The sequence below is a fragment of the Excalfactoria chinensis genome, chromosome 5 (assembly GCF_039878825.1).
Source record: "Excalfactoria chinensis isolate bCotChi1 chromosome 5, bCotChi1.hap2, whole genome shotgun sequence".
In the NCBI taxonomy this organism is placed as follows: domain Eukaryota; kingdom Metazoa; phylum Chordata; class Aves; order Galliformes; family Phasianidae; genus Excalfactoria; species Excalfactoria chinensis.
Window position 1 is genome coordinate 38,944,570 of NC_092829.1, and position 16,791 is coordinate 38,961,360.

Here is a 16,791-nt window from a genome sequence, read left to right on the forward strand (position 1 = left end):
TGTCAATAGCTCCATTGCTGTACAACAGAGCAAGGCTAGGCAGGGAGAGTGAACACATGTAAATGAGAATATATCAAGCAAAAAATGGGAAGAAATAATCCAGAATGGACTCAAACACAAACTTTAAATTAAAAGGAGGAAGATTATTCTACTTATTCTTCCTTTAAGTTTTTGGGAGGCCAGTTCTGGCTATGTATTGGATGAAGCAAGAAATGTGCCCTGATGTTAACAGAATTTATGCTTTTTATTTTGAACTTAAGGATGAAATCAGAGGGGGGGGGGGGGGGGGGGGGGGGGGGGTGGAAAGAAGAAAGAAATAGAAGCGCAGCAGAAAAGATTTTTTTTTGCTGTGTGAATGCAATTGCAGGATGCAACCGCATCCGGTAGACAGGGAAAAAACAATGTGATGGTACCATTAGCAGTGCTAAGGAGTGCTGGTGCAGATGCCAGTGCACACTGACCAGTCTGAGTGCTTACAATGAGCACAATTAATACTGTAGTCTTAGGAAGGTAGTGGAATTTGCAATGCTTCCAAAAAACAACTAGACCATTTTTCAGGTCCTGATTATTTCCTAATGAACTGCTTGACCTCGAGGCCTCTAGCAGGCATGAAATTCTGCTTTTGCAGAGCCTCTTAGAATAGTTCCATTCAAATTCAGACATAATTACACCTCTCCTCACAATATCACATTTCAAATATCCTCCCAGTAATCAGAATTACTGCAGTGTGTGAGGAGTGAAGAGCTCCTTTATCCATACAGCAGAAAGCATTTGAGCTGTTATGAGCTAAAGGAGGTTTATAATGGGACAGACTAATAGAAAAGGCTTTGAGGCATCATCACATTCACAGAAAGGCACGAGCAAATTTGAGTCTGTCAGAGAGCTACAATGCTGTGCCCTTACCAGGAAAAGCTCAGATGGAGATTGAGCAAGAAACAGCAAGAATCCCCTGCCTCTCCCTCAGTAAATTACACTGCAGTAAAGTTGTATGTATTAGTTGGTTCCTGTGGTTTTAATCTTCTAACTTGCTCTGTTTTTTCCTATTCAAGGCTGATTTCTTTTGGCAATTTTGCATTTCAGAGAGTTCCCACCAGTAGGACTGCAAAAGTGTAGCAGACAGAATGACTCTCATACTCACAGGTAGGATGGGGAATACAATTTGTTTGGATACAGTGTGAACTGGTCAGGTAGCAACACTGTCCATGGAAATCTCTCTGGTTCTGGCTGTGACTGTTAATAAGTTTTCCTTATTGGCAGCAGCCCCTCAGTTTTGTGTCTCCCCTTGATGAGGAGGAGAAATACTGACCTCTTCCAGTTTGAATTTTGTGCCAGTACATAGTTTATTACCTACAGAATGCTTTTTTTCACCTGGGCAGTATGTAACACAGGAGTAAGCCTGTAGGAAGTTTCAGTCTGCAATACTATGTTATTCTGCAGCATTCAGAGCTCTGCCTTCCAGAATGGAATAGGAGGGCTTGTCAGCCATAGTCTTATAGACTGTTATAGGGATGTTCACTTCACAATTACGAGTAAGACTTATTCAACAGCTGTGTAAATAGGAAAGGCTACAAAATTGTGGTGTTTCATGGATACCGAGTTCCTACAAGTTTTATCAGAATTGCATCTAGTGGAGGGAGACTGCTAAATCTAGAGGAAAAATGAGCTTTGTTAGTTCTGCTGCTCATATAATTTTTTCCAATTAAAAGCAGCTAGTTGTGGTGATTTGATTGTGGAACAGAAATTGAGTGCACAGAAAGAAACCAATAGCTGAGCTAGAAGCAGAGCCTGAGGTCATAGTCAAGTGGCACATTGTTGCATTGCATTCACCTTTGTGCATCCCAGCCCAGTTTAGGGAAAGGTGACTTATGTGCCTGTTGCCATCAACACAAAGAAAGATACCCACACAGTGAGTGTATAGTCTTGAAAATGGAGGAAGAAACTGCTGAAATAGCCTGCAAAGTCTGAGGTCTGTAACCATACGCAGAAACAGAATGAGCTGACTTGACTGAAACCCTGTAATTTCCTAGATTACTAGTTCGCAAAGATACAGTTTAGTACAAAATGAGGGCTGCTAACTGTAAAAAGTAGAATGTCATGCAACACATATTGATTTGTCTAATAACACATCGAATTTATTTAAAGCAGAGACCAGTCTGCTTCAAAGCTTAGAAGAAAAAAAAAGGTAGTAGGTGTGTGTCTGCCTGCCTGCGTTTACTGTTGGAAACACTGAATTCCCACATGTGGGATCATTTAGTATGTTTTAAAATGATTAAGAAGAAATGCACTTCCAGATACTAAATCTTTTTAACTTTGATAAAGTGCAGGTGATCCCAGGTCATGTCTGTGGTGGTATCAAAGTAGCGTTTGACATAATGGGCAGTTTTTTATATCACTAGTATCAGTAGTAGTTCAAGGAGAATAATGGGGATGTGCTGAACACCAAGGACTTTGGCTGATAGCTACTCTGTGGAAAGGGCTCTAAAGGGTGAAGTGGGTAAGATGGAGCTGTTGTGCCATGGAAGCTGGTCATGGGCATTTTTCCCATCTCAGTCTCTGCAAGTCATGGGGTCTGGAGAAATTTGGTTTCTTACAAACCCACTAATGGGAAACAGTGAATGACATGCTCCTGGTGCAGTTTTTCCCCAGCTTTCATTAACCTCTGAATAGATATTATTTTAATTAAAATAATCTTGACAGCACCTATGAAAAAGCAGTGGGGGCTGCAATGGCAATTAAATGTGTTGTCAAAAATGACAAGTGGCCCGGTATGACTGGTAGGAAATTAATGCTCTGACCAATAATGGAACAGTAATCTTAATCCAGAGCTTTTTGCCTCTTAGGAACTCCTTGAAATGGATGGATTTTGGAGATCAGGCATTTTTAGAACAAGGCAGTAAAGCAATAGGTACCATAAAGCATCTCTGTTTCAAAAGACAATGTCATGCTGGTGTAATGGTGGCTGATAGCCAGCCAGAATGAAATGTGGTGCTAATTGGACATTAATAATGCTGTATGTGCAAAAGCCCTGACTTTTACTAAACTTAAATATCAGAAAAATGGGAAGATATATTCAATATTAGGTTTTGGAAGTGGAGCTTAACAATGATCTGCCTATTGTCTATTTTGGATTGTCTGCTGTAGAGACAAGGCATGGAAATTCACTTGAGTGGAATTAGCTTGGCCCACTGTCAGAAACCATGAGAATTAAAGGGTGGGATCAGAAAATCATAGAATCACAGAATGGCACATGTTGGAGGGGACCTTAAACACATCCTGTTCCAACCAAAGGCAGGGTTAACACCAACTAGATCAAGCTGCCTGGGCCCCATCCCTGGCCTCGAGTGCCTCCAGCGATGGGGCATTCACAGCTTCTCTGAGCTGCAGCACCAGTGCCTCTGAGTAAAGAACTTGTGTCTAACAGCTAACAATCTCCCCTCTTTTAGTTTAAAGCTATTATTCCTCTTTGTCCTATCACTAGAAGACTGTAAAAAGCCAGTCCCTTTCCTGCTTCTAAAGCTTCCTTCAGGCTTGGAGGGTAAGCTGCAATGAGGTCTCCCTGGAGCCTTCTCTTCTCCAAACAAAACAATCCCAACTCCCTCAGCCTTTCTTCATAGGAAAGCTTCTCCAGCCCTCTGATCTTCATGGCCCTTCTATTGCCGGCTAGGGAAACCTACATCATAACATGCTCAAGGTGCTTCAAAGGGGTAGTCCTGTCCAGCCTTTCCTTGCCCTGCTGAAGCACTGATTGCCTGTCATCTTTGCTGGCAGTGTGCGTAGGATTACAGTGTTCCCCCAGCTACACAGTTTCTTTCTCTCTCTATTTAATCCCTAAAATTAAAACATATCACTTCATTCAGTCACAGCTACATCTCTCAAGAGCTGTGATTTGAAGGAGATAATAAGTAGCAAGATGTTCAAGAAATATCTTATTTCTCACTTGTTTTGCCATAATGCCCAGCAGCGTAAAAAGACTGGATCCTGTTATGCCAGACTGTTACAGAATGCAGTGTGAGAGATTTTCTGTCCCAAGGCCATTCGCACCATGAAGAAACTAGAAACATCAGAGCCAAAAAGCAACAAGTAAGTAAGGAGAACAAGGGGAATAGAGGGACAGGGAGTGCTTCTTTTCTTCTCTGTTAGAAAGGCACTGTTCGTTCCTCACAGCTCCCAGACTTACTGTTACAGTTAACTAATGTCTTCCAGTGAATCCAAATGAAGGTTTTGAGATTAAGAATGGTGGCTAGCAGGGCCAACTTACTTTATGGGCTAACTCAAAAAGAGCTTTCTACGCCTAGAAAGTAGCATGGGAGATAGATTGGTAGTCAGCAGTGGCTGGAAGAGCCCTAAGAGTGACCAGAGGGACAGAGCATTGACTTGGTAAGCAGGAACAGGAGACAGGGACTTAGAGCTATGAGGAGGACTAAAAAGGGGTGTCAGTATGAAATGCAGTGGGACAGCAAGTGAAAGACATCAAAGAGATGGTGATGGGGGCAGAATAAAAGGGAATAACAGAATTAAAAGGCAAAAGGAGCAATGGGTGAGGAAGCTGAGTGCAGAGAGAAGAAGCAGCGGGGACAAAAGTTCTGGGCTATCAAACTGGATGCAGCTGCTTCTCTTTGCGAGCAAGATCTCATGTTTGGGGAGCTGAAGGGGTCAGTAAAGTTGTACGCTGTTTCTGTGTCAGCTTCCAGTCTGAATGTACACAGGAAATGGCCATACTTTCTTATTGATATCATAAGAGAAAAAGTTAAATGCAAGAGAAGGGAAACGTATCATTTCCAAGGTCTTTCCATACTTTAGAGAATAAGAGGTTTATAGGGTTTGTTTTGTCAGCAATGGGCAAGATGTGAAGTACTTCTAAGGAAACACCTGTGCTGAATAAAATGAGCAATGCATCAGGCATAGCATGGGTGGTAAAATAAAAGTTTAGCTTCCTCTGTAAAATCATTAACCTTTTAAAACTCAAATAAAAAAAAAGCAAGCCTATGTGTTTAACCACAAATCTGTTGTTGTTTCACTGACAACAGTGCTAATGAAAACAAAGTTTTTCACAACTTTGTTCCAGTAAACCACATCTGGATTTTTAACCTCACTGGAAGTTTTTATTGTGCTTCAGACTGTAATGTAATGCAATTGTTATTTATCTCCACATTTTCCAGTTCCTCTTTTGTGGGCAGTTTTCTGCTTAACGGAGTCTTTAATTAAATTCCTCCTCCAGTTTACCACTACAAAAATTGAAATCCTCACCACAGATCTGTAGAAATGTTTCCACTTGCATTGGGAGACAAAAATAGAAGAATTCCATGTCTTTTTGGACAGATGCCTAGCTGAAACTATGCAGGGTTTGACTGACAAGAGGATGTAGTCTGTGCTGAGAGCACTTTCTTTAAGGTCCCTTTTAGTCTTCAGGAACACTTAAGTAGATGAATGAAGAGAGCGTTTATGTGAGTTTCCCTTCGTTCTTGTTAACTTTGCCTGTTTTCTTCGGTGACTTTTGTCTCCTGCAACAAAATCTTTTCAGCTCTTCGGGCTTACTGAATATGTAATCACGAACTGGTAAGTAGTAACTTCAGGAGTTTTGTATTGAAATGGCACTCTGTTCTTTTGTGTACAGCTGTGGTAGAGGAATAAAACCCCTTTGTGTAGCTGAGTATAAGAATTATTAAATGCACAGTATTTGCCAGGGCTATAACTGTAGAGTATAGTCTTTTGGTGGTGAATAAATGCGTTTAACACACAGCTCAGCCTGTGAATGCAGCGGAGAGACTTTACATGAGTAAGTTCTGAATTATTCTGCATCTGAGTGAGCTCTCCCCACTGTGCTGCACAGCACATTATCCGTTTCCTGGGGAGTGTGGACGGGAGCTGACAAAGCACAGAAGGTAATTGGCTGCTTCAGCTGAAAAAGGAGAAAAAGCATATTTGTTGGTATCTACAGAAGGAAAATGAGAACAGTACTAATCATTGTCAGGTGACAGCTTTCGTTCATAGTCTCCAAGTTGTCTGTGGGATTAGATCCGTACTGACACCCTGCACAGGCAATGAGTGTGTTAATGTGGCATTTGAGCAGCAGAGTAACTTTTTTTTTCTGACAATGCATTTTGAAACGAGAATTTTTGTGTGCTTTGAATGTAAAAAAGGAGGTGAATGTGTAAATGGTAACATACTTTTTCATAATGCTTCTTTCTGCTGTTTGAGGCTCGTGTTTCTGTACATCTCTATTTTATTTGGAAGCCTATCTTCACCATATGTAAGCTGTCCTGTCTCTGAAGTTGGTGGGAAGCAAACAACTCAACCGTAGGCACTTATTTCTGTATTTCTGAAATTTGCTTTTACTGATGCAAATATTTCCTCTTGGAAAGGAAAAGCTGTTACTGGGATAGATGCTTTCTCTCTGTTGTACATGTGGCAGTTTCTACAGACTGACTGAAAAAAGCTGTAACTGTATATCTGTGCTTTTTGTTTAAAGTGGTTGACATCCAGATGAGGCGTGGAAGTGTGCTAGCACTGTACAGGCAGTTGTAAAAGGCTTCTCCTAAAATAGGTCCATTTTCATCAAAATATTTTTGTGCTGCCTTTACTTTCCTTTGGCTCTTTAACTAAATGCAGCGTGTGGTTTAGAGTCAAACCTGTCACGTGCTTGAGTAAGATAAAATTTCTTTTATTTTTCGTAATATAAATACAGTGGGTACCAATAGTCATATCTGGGGTAATATATTCTGAAGATGCATCGTATGATTAAATTGTATGATGAGTCCCACTGGAACTGATTGACACAGCAGTATAATATTCACAGGAAGCATCCGTGCAGTTTCACGTTGCAATATTCGAGTCCTTTGTGACTTCGCTTTTAAGTTCTCTTCTGAAATTCTACCAAAAAACCTATGCAAGTGTTGGAGTTGAAATTGTGCTGCACTGGTAGGGGGTGACAAAAATGGCATATTTTATGGATTTGGAAGGTCTGCATGATGGTATCTACAGAGAATGTTTATAAGGACGAAGAACATTTTAAATTTTGGATGCTTTAATATCCTCACTAGTTTTTTTTTCTTTCTCTTCTTTGGCAAAGGTGAAATAAAAATATGTTTCTCCTTTTATACGCTCTTGTAGTCTCTGAGGTCACTTTAAGTCTCTGTTCATGTCATATGAGGTCAAATACATAAAAAAAAACACTGAAGGAAATGGGGTTAAGATATGAAATGTCTAATGAAGAATATTAGTACTTACAAGCAATCAACTTTTGGGTCATAATTTTTTTCCCCAAAAGCTACAGACTTTGTTCTTTGCTGTCATTACAACCATCACTTCATGTGCTGATTTTTATTCCCATTCACTGTTTTTAGTTTTTTCTGTGCCAAATACATAATGTGTCATTTCTGACTGAAAGCTGTGGTGATGAAAGAGGAAATACAGTAGGCTTGAACGAAATTGCTGGGGAGGACTGTACAGGATGGTACTGCCGAGGAAAACTTATTTCTGGTTCTGTGTACAAGTCTTCATATTGACTTAAGGAACACAGGAGAAAACACATATTTCTTGAGCTCAGAAAGCAAATGTGGTCTAGAAAGTCAAGGTTTACTACAAGTGTAATCAACTAGAGTAGTGTGAGCAGTTGTGTGCCAACTTTCTTTCGCCTCCTGTGTACCTGGCCTAATTAACTCCATTCTTCACTCTTCAATCATCTCCACATGTGGCAATTTGGTCTTAATGGGCTATAGAAGGGGTGGCACTGGTCCATTTGGAAATGCCTTGTGCTGCAGAGCAGCATGTGTAGCCCTGCATAGGGGTCTCTGACAGCCTAGTTGGTGGCAGTGCTATCTAAAAGGAAACACATCTAGTGAGTATCTGTTCTCTCTTTGTGATTTCTGAAAGGGTCTCTTTGAATTACATAGGTGATCAGGTAAAAGCTAGATTGCTTTGAGACAGCTGTATGGAGCACCTGACTTGATGAACTTCTGTTAGGCATTAAGGAAAACACAGTGGAATAACCTCAGCTGAGCTTAGATACTGTTGTCCTCTTAACCCTTAAGAAAGATTTCTTCTGCACCTGTTCCTTCCTCCTTCACCTCCAAGTAGTGATTAATCATAACTTTGGTTAATTGGATTTCTAAACTGAAGCTGCAAATCGAGTGGTTCAGCTGTTTCCCTGATGTTCTGCCTTGTATTTTCTGAACACTTAGTCTAGATCTGTCAAGTCTGATGCGGTGGAGAAGTAGGATGTAGGTGGGCTGCTGAAAGGTGCCACTCTGCAAATGCCAGAGTGAAAAAAACCAAACAAACCACCACCACAACAAAAAGCCCCAGAAAGGCCTGAGCTTCTGCACATGAATCTCTACAGGAAGGAAGAGCACCTTGTTCTGTGTACCTAGCTTATGAGAGTGAGACCTGCAGGCTTGAGGTAAGCTAATTCTTGAAAATGTATTGAAAACCGTTTTGTAGGCTTATGACCTTTAAAAGAGATTAGAGCCGGTTATTTGTGTGTTTATATCTCTGCCTGTTTACTTGAATAGGTGATCTGTATTAAGTAAGAATAGCATGCAATTAGCTTTTCTCTCCAGGATTTCATAAGAATTGTTGAGAGGCAAGTCATGTGTTTGATCACACCTACTGTTCCTTGGAGTACTAGATGGAGCTGTGCTGAAGCTCAGGATATTATCCAGAGTGTTGCGATTGAAAATGAAGTAGAAATTATAAGAAGACCTGGCACTGTGCAAAACTTCATGGCTAAGCCAAACCTCTCAGATCTCATCTTTGTCATCTTATGATGTTTTTTCTGAGTGTACCTTTGACACCCGGGTATCCCTGTATTGGTCTCGTTAGCATAACAAAGTGGCGTTGCTAAACAAAGAAGTGATAGTTTGGTAAATCATCTTTGAACTGCTAGGAGTGGTTTGAAGAGCAGGCGTTCATCTCTCTTCAGTTAATCATGCATAGGGAGAGTTAAAACTTTTTGAGAATGCAAGGCTGTGTTTTTCTTATTGTTTACTTTAAAAAGTAAAGGATCATCCCTTGTTAACTCTCCTCCCCATATATGTAAAAAGCAATGCATGATGCCTCAATATGAATATTACATGAGTTGCTTTTGATGCTGTGTAAGTCAAGCAGAGACATGGCACAAAACCATGTATTCACAGTGTCCTTCCTGCAGGTGAGAAATGATGGCCAGGAGGGAGCCAGGTCTAAAACAAACTGAAATTCAGAAAGTAGCCTGGAAATATTTTCACATTTTGCAGGTGCTCTATTTCCAATCAGCAAGGGCCGTGTAAGTAACAACTTTCTGTTAGCTGATTTCTGTCCTTAAGGGAAAGCTGCTTGCTTCCTCTCTTCATTTAATTCCTTTGCTTCTTTGACCTTCAACTCTGTGACTTGCTCACTGAAATCCTCTTGGGAGGATCAGTGTCAGCTCTAATAAGCCAGCTGTCACTTTACACCAAACAGAAAGTAAATGTTTCATTTGTTAAATGGGCTGGTGGAAAACACTGCCTTTTTCTACCATCTTTGGTTTCCTTCTGCGAAAAAAGGTTTTACCTTTATGTGACTGAAAGTGAGTAAAATGGATTTGACGCTGCAGATTTAAGTGTCTTGAATGAAGACTGTTATGTAAGGCTTTTCTCTTTCTTATTTATCGTGCTAAAATATGATGGGAGTTACAGCACAGAGCCTGATGGCTAGGAATTTTCTTGCTTTTCCAGTAAGATAAAGGACAGCCTATGTAAGAAGTACACTGGGAATTCCTTTTCTTTAGGAAGCTGTATAGGAAAGCATGGGGGAAAGTAAGGTCATCGCATAGAGTTTTGTTTACTGATACAGGGCACAGCACTGCCTCTTGTTAGGAGCTTTGCAGTCAACTCAACTGCAAGCAGGACAGCTTTTCTCTGCTATGGCTTGTGTGTTAGGCTTATTCATTGCTCCCCTTATACTGCTCTTTGTACTGATGAGCATAACCTGTGCCTCTCTACCAACTCATGCAGGTGGGTTAGTTCTATACTAATTAGCTTGGAAAGTATTTGAGAGTGAGTGTTTGTGTAGAAGCTGCTACTGGGGGGAGAAATGAGGTAGGTGGGGGGTGGGCGTTATTTCAGCAGCTTTTGGAGCACTGTTTTCAAACAGTGTTCAAAAGGAGTGAAATTGATACACAGTCCTGACCAGCTGTCTTCTGTGGAGAGCAGTCTTAAAGAGGAAAATAAGATGCTGGCTTTTCTCTGTGAACCTGAAGAATGTGTAAGTACTATTGCTTCTGTTGTTTTGACTCTATTTCTTTTAGACGAAACCAACCGAATAGAGTTAAAACAGAAGAGTGTCTGTGAGCCCTGTGTGCTCCAACACCATCTGGCTCTGATGTTGCACCCACCTCACTTGTACAGTAAGGCCCCTTGGTGATGCTTTTGGGGGTACTGGGCTCCAGTCTCAGGGCAGCAGAGGCATTTCTGGTTCAGTGTGCTTTGGAAGTGTCTCTGCAGTAGTACATCATTCTCTCCTCCTCATGCATAATCCCCTGTGAACTCTTCTTACCTCTCCTCAGCCTTTACTGTACTGGAGGAACCTTTTCCAGCAAAGGCTAAGGAATGGCAGGCTGCTTACTGTCATCTACGTGTAGCAGCTTCAGCTTTACACTGAGGATCAGTCTTCTCACTGGTTGCAGTACTAGGGGGAGCAGTTTATATGAGAAGGTAAAAAAAAAACAAAACAAAACACCACAGGCCACAACAAACCTTCCCCCCCAAACAAATATCAGCATTTCTGCCTATAGCTGAACTGCACTCTAGGCCAGTACTCTGTGGCTGCTAAGCCATGCAGCTTTGAGTACGTGACATTCTCAACAGCAGCTCAGCTCTGTGTCTTGTCAGGTAAGCGCAGACCTGTAGTCCACGGAGTAATTTGCCCATTTAACCCAGTGCCCACATAGGAAGCATCTATTTGAGGTTTTGAATACAGTTTATTCTGTGTGCTCCAAGGATATGGAAAACCAGTGGAACGCTTCTTGTTTATGCCAGTTATTGTTTGCACGCTGTTTTGCAGCAATTTGTCTGAGATAAAAGGATTTTATTTATATCTTCCTACATAAAATACTCAATTTCTCACCACCTTTTAAAAATTATTATTATTATTATTTTTTTTTTTAAATAAAATCCTCTTGGCACTTCTTTATTAGATCTGGGCTTAGGGCCTTATTTTGGACATTACTAAAATGTACTGGAGGAGCAGATATAAAACATCAGCATCCTTTACCACCTTACTCTCATCACTCATTCTAAGCTTTGTATAATATGTTGTGAGAAAGCTTTCCTGGCTGGAGAGGTGCTTTGCTCTGCTCTAGTGTTGAGGAATAACTTGTTTAGGAACTTTGACTGTGTTTCTTCCTCTTCCTGTATTCCTTGGGAGTAAAATGCTGTTAAGCACCCAGAGCAGCCTCTAAATATGGTATACTGACTGAACAGCTGTGGTGGTACCACCTGCACAAAGAGGTAGGATTGCTGAGGGACAAGTTACTGCAAATGAAAAAGAAAACCTGTCTGAACAGGTCTCAGAAATGAAGTTTCAAACACATTCTGTTTAACTTTCAAAGTTCAACTCAGTAGGTGGTTGTGATTTTGCCTTATCGTAAAGAATTAGGGTTAGACCTTTGTGCTGTGCATTCTTTTCTATACTTTGGAAGACGAGGAATTGCCATGTGTGTGAAAATTGTGTTTTCAAGAATTTGCTGGGGTTTATACAGCCAACAGTTGTTAATGCTTGCACTGTCTCCTGTTAAAAAGCAGGCCTTATAAATTCCTTGATGAGCACTTTGGAGATGGTACTCTACTCTGAGTATATACATTCCTCCTCTCCCACTGAATTTCCAGGTCTGAAGAACCATTTCATGTTGGGTCTTTTTACTTCTAGTAAAAGTAAGGATTTTTACAGTTATTTTTGTAACCACATAATAGAATTATAGCATCATTTAGATTAGAAGAGACTTTCAAATCCAGCCCTCAATCTGAACTACTGAGTCCCATTGATAAATTTAACATCGTGTCCACCGGGGATGCAGACTCAAACACTTCCCTGGGTAATGTTTCAGTGCTTGATGACTCTGTTCATGGAAATAATTCTCCCTGATATCCCATTTAAACTGTTACTCGCACAAATTGAGACTGTTAATAATAATTTGTGGTACCTACTGCACCTTGCAGAAACACTGACAGTGAAACAGGCCCCCATGTATTAAGAATGGGTCCGAAATGATGTAATAGTAAATTGTAGTGCTGATAAGTGCATTGATGGTACTGATGGGTATCAGTGTTACCCCAAACAAATGGTTTAGAGTTGGAGTGTCATGGTAATAGTTTTGTACTGATATGCAAACAAAGAGGGTATATGCTGTGAATTACCTGGACAATTAATTAGCTCTTTGCTAACATATTAGTTATCCTGCTGAAATGAGTAGGGTAAGGATCCAGATTGGGCCCAATTAAGTAGAACAGAAAGAAGCATGCTGGTTATTGTATTGGAGACATGAAGTACAGCAGAATTCCTTGTCCAAACTACTGCCGAAGTTGAAAGGATGTTCCCTCTGTGTAAAGGATTTTGTGCTTTGATATAATGCAACTGGACAGAAGAGAGGAGTTTGTGTTTTTTGTTGAACATAGTTTAGTTGTCTTTCAGTAATTAGTTTTAAAAGCAAACAAGTGGTTTTTTAGAGATGGAAAATAATACTGTGATTTCAGACTCTTATAAATCTAGTTATAAAAATGATCCTACTCATAAACTTCTTGAGGTACATAGTTTTTTTGTCTTTTTTTCCTGTTGTTGTTTTTATGGGATAAGCAGACGCCCACCCTGAAGTGTTCAAGAGCAGCACCAGATTTCATGGACAAGTGCTCTGCTGTTCTTTCATTAATAGCAAAAATGTGCTGAGAAACAACCTTGTGATGGGATGTGATCTAGATAATATTGTTCAACTTAAGAATGTTCTTTTTTCTCTCGGCTTCTTGAGAGTTCCCATGGATAAACATGCTGTCTAGACCAAGTATTTGTAGAATGTGCATTTTCCTAAGCTGAAGTTATTTCACAGACACCTACCTGGTGAAGGTTCTGGGAACTATTTCTGCAGAGAAGTTGGCAGGTCTGCCTAAACGAGCGACAGGATAATAGTTTCTGATTAATCAGACTCTGTACTTCCCATTCAGCTCGTAGCCTTTGCCTTTCTGCTCTTGGTTGGCAGCTCTTGTGCCTACTGGTGATATGAGATAATTTCAGTTTTGCTCTCAAATCTTGCAGTTGATTCTTCTTATTTTATTTTTGGATATGGAGAGATGAAATTATTCATCTCAGGTTAGTTGTTGGCTTCTATTTTCAACAGAATTTCATTTATGGTTGTCAAAAGCTGAACACAAAAACTACGTCACAAAATAATAGTAATCAAACCTATTAGAAACAAAGCAAAAACACTGTTTAACATTGTGAATTGGTGTACAGTTTGCCAAAGGCAGACTGTGCTTTAATGGGCTTTGAAAATAGTAACACTAATCAGATCTATTTCTATGGAAAATAAATGAGGCAACGCTTATCGCATGAATAAATTGTTAGTTTAAAGTATCTTTTCTGTACCATGATTACTTCAAGTACCATTTATGTAATCTCCTAAGGCCTTTGTAACAGCCTGCACACCAGGTATGCAATGCCTCAAAATTCCCAGTTCCTTTTAAAATCAAATGAAGCACCTCAGAAAGGAAAGGAGAAGGAAGGGAATAGAAAGGAGCTGGAATTCATTTCTTTGAATAATAAGAGTGAACTAGCCAGGGGAGAGAAGCCTTTCATAAGAGTAATATGTACAGAGTTTATCACATTGCCTCAAGTTTTCTTTGTTGAAAATATATTAAGTAACTTGGAGGATTTTTTCCAATTTAAAATACTTTCTCTTGTTCTCTCTCCCTTCCAGCAGCTCTGACACCTCCAAACTGAATCTGCAGGAATAGGTACAGGGGAATAGTCTTGAAGAAAATGAGATATAGATGCTAAAGAGAGAATAAAGCAGCTCAAAGGGTGGAACTGACACATTGCACTGCTGTGGAAGTATTCTTGTAGCTTTTGGATTTTATTAACTTGCATGCCTTACTAGTTATTAAATGTACTAAATATAAGCAAGTGTAACTCAAGATTTTGGAGATATAATGTAGAGTAACTTTGTGCCAGATCAATCATTAAGGACTGGTTCATTGCTTGCTCTGGATTTGGTTTCACAAACAAAATGCCCATCAGTGCAGATGATATCATATCTTCAGTTCCAGACAATGTCTATAATTTATCCAGATCTGCACCATAGTTCCTCCTTTCCTCTGACCTAGCTGCAGGCCTGCTGGTTTTGCAAAGAAAATCTCAGGTCAATGCCTGATTCTCTTTCTTTCTTCAGGAAGTGCCACCTGTCCAGAGAGCATGCAGAATGTAGACTAGAGTCTATGTATAAGGGAGGTCTATATTTTGGCTCAATTAATCTGATTCATTGAGGCTAAGCTTTTCTACAATTTCCAGTAAAAACAAAGCAGTAATAATTTGTTAATAATATTATTTCTTCAAATTTTGTTTGCTGTGGAATTTACTTGCCTCAGACTAGGAACAGCAACTGTTCTGTCCTGTGGTTATTTGAGTGCCCCAGGTCTGGGACCCCCAACTCAGAAAAGATGTGGAGTGGATCCAGAGAAGGGAAATGGAGATGACCAGATGGCTAGAGCACCTCTCCTGTGAAGACAGGCTGAGGGAGCGGGGCTTGTTCAGCCTGGAGAAGATAAGGCTCTGGGGAGACCTCACTATGGCCTTCCACTACTTAAAGGGAGGTGATAAACAGGAAGGTAATAAACTTTTTACACAAGTAGATAATGATTTGGCAAATAGGAATGTTTTTCAACTTATGAAGGGAAGATTATCACTAGGTGTTAAGGGGAATTTTTCTGCAGTGGGGATGGCGAAGTGCTGGCATGGGCTGCCTGGGGAAGCTGAGGAAGCCCCATCCCAAGGAGGCGTTCAAGACCAGGATGGATGGGGCTGTGGACAGTCTGAGCTGGTGTTTGATCTAGAAGTTGGCAACCCTCTTGCAGCAGAGGTTTGGAACTAGGTGATCTTTTAAGTCTCTTCCAGTTCAAGCTATTCTGTGATTCTATGAACAAGCATTTAGAGTAGTTGGCAGATGCTGCAAACTATCATTTTACCAAGTCTAATGTTGCTGTTTCTCAGGCCTTGCTGTTATCTGAGATACCACAACCAGGTCTGTACTGAGAAAGAGGAAATACCTGCAGTGTATCGTGTGAGGAATGTCATCTGAATTTGTGAAGCCAAATAATCATAAGTGACTAAGAGCAGAATTTCTTTCATTGCACACTTTACATCAACGTGTTAATTTTTAAATGCCTTACACATGTGGGAGTGTAAATGTCAGGTGAACTGCAGCAAAAATAACCTATGGAATATCTAGGTTCGTTCTTATTAGTCAAAGGGCACACATGAGGATGGTCCAGATGTCAAGAAGGGTGGATATCTTATTTTAAGTAAGCTATAGTCTCAAACACTGAAGTTAAAGCAGGTATGCCATGAGAGCACGTCCGATAGGAAGCAGCAAATTGCCAGTGCCAGACCTGGAGAAGCTGTGCTCTGTTGATATTTGTTTGTTCTAGTTTTTCCTTCAGCCTCCTGGAATTTGTAGAGATCAGACTAAAGTATGTGGTACCTAAAAGCAAAGCAAAAGTAAATCCCTGCTTTACGTTTTTATCAGGGGCTTGCTATTTATTCTTTCAGGCAATATGCAATCTGCATATGACACATTGCAAGTGGGAAGACAGAGATTTCGTCATTGCCTGATCTCTGATATGCTCAGTTCCTGATGGCTTCAGTGTTGTGGAAACTGAGATATTTACAGATGGATTTGGATGTGTAAGATGTGCGGCAAATATAGATGCAGTTTTAACATTACGCAAGAGGTTTATAAACTCTTCTACCTTGTGCCCATGAATAACTAGGAGTGTTGAAAAGCTGTGTCAGTCTCTGTTGCCAGAAGCTATAGGGGAAAAGTATGGCACAGCCTCTTAAGTCTCACAGTTCTCTACTCTTGCAGAGCTAATCTGTCGAGCTCATTTCTTTTGTGAGAGATGACCTTTGCATAAGGATGTTGATTAATAGATTGTTATGCAAACGTAGTTCATTGCTTTATTTAACAGATGCACAGGATTATGACAGTTGTGTACAAGCTCTTTGATAGTTTGATGCATTGGAGTGGCCAAAGACTTCTGCTTTTTTTTTTTCCTTGCTCTATCATGAGAGAGTCTTTCATGGCTTCGGGGCAGCTAATAAAAACTTGCTCAATTTTCTGTAAAGGGTGGAATTGGTTGTGCTAATTGTTAAATAATGTGGTATTGATTTGGGGTAAGAAGTGTCTAAGGGCAGCAAGGAATCAAACTCCAAAGCCCAGCTGTGAACATTGTTTGGCAGCCAGTCTAATGCGAGGAATCTCATCTTGTCCTTGAAGTCCTTTGCAGTTCAAAATGTCTGTCTTAGGTTCAGTATGCTTACCTGTGTCTGTGATGTTTTCTTGATCCATTCACATTTTTCCTGGTCTGTTCTATGGCTTTGCTGGCAGTTGCATCCCTCTGTGTGACGGAGAGGCTGTGAGTCCCTCTTGCAGCAGCACCACTGCTGAGAACTTTCTTTCCCAAGGGCCACACACAGGGTTTTACATTGATTCTGATGGCATAAATCAAATAAATCAGCCACCCCCGATGAACTTGTAAGAGCTGACAAGATATTTTGTCTTGCTGGCTATGT

The 16,791-nt window shown here is 40.4% G+C and overlaps 1 protein-coding gene across 2 annotated transcripts in view; it reads left to right on the forward strand.

The window, feature by feature from the left end:
* Positions 1-5,363: 5,363 nt before the first annotated feature.
* Positions 5,364-16,791, forward strand: part of INSC (INSC spindle orientation adaptor protein) — a 115,616-nt gene continuing 104,188 nt past the window's right edge. The window contains exons 1-2 of one of the 2 annotated variants that reach the window (XM_072338348.1): positions 5,784-5,882; positions 8,186-8,398. The gene's annotated coding sequence lies outside the window, so the exon portion shown is untranslated. Of the gene's footprint in view, positions 5,557-5,783; positions 5,883-8,185; positions 8,399-16,791 lie in introns of those variants that run through there. The other variant, XM_072338347.1, reaches the window with a different exon arrangement.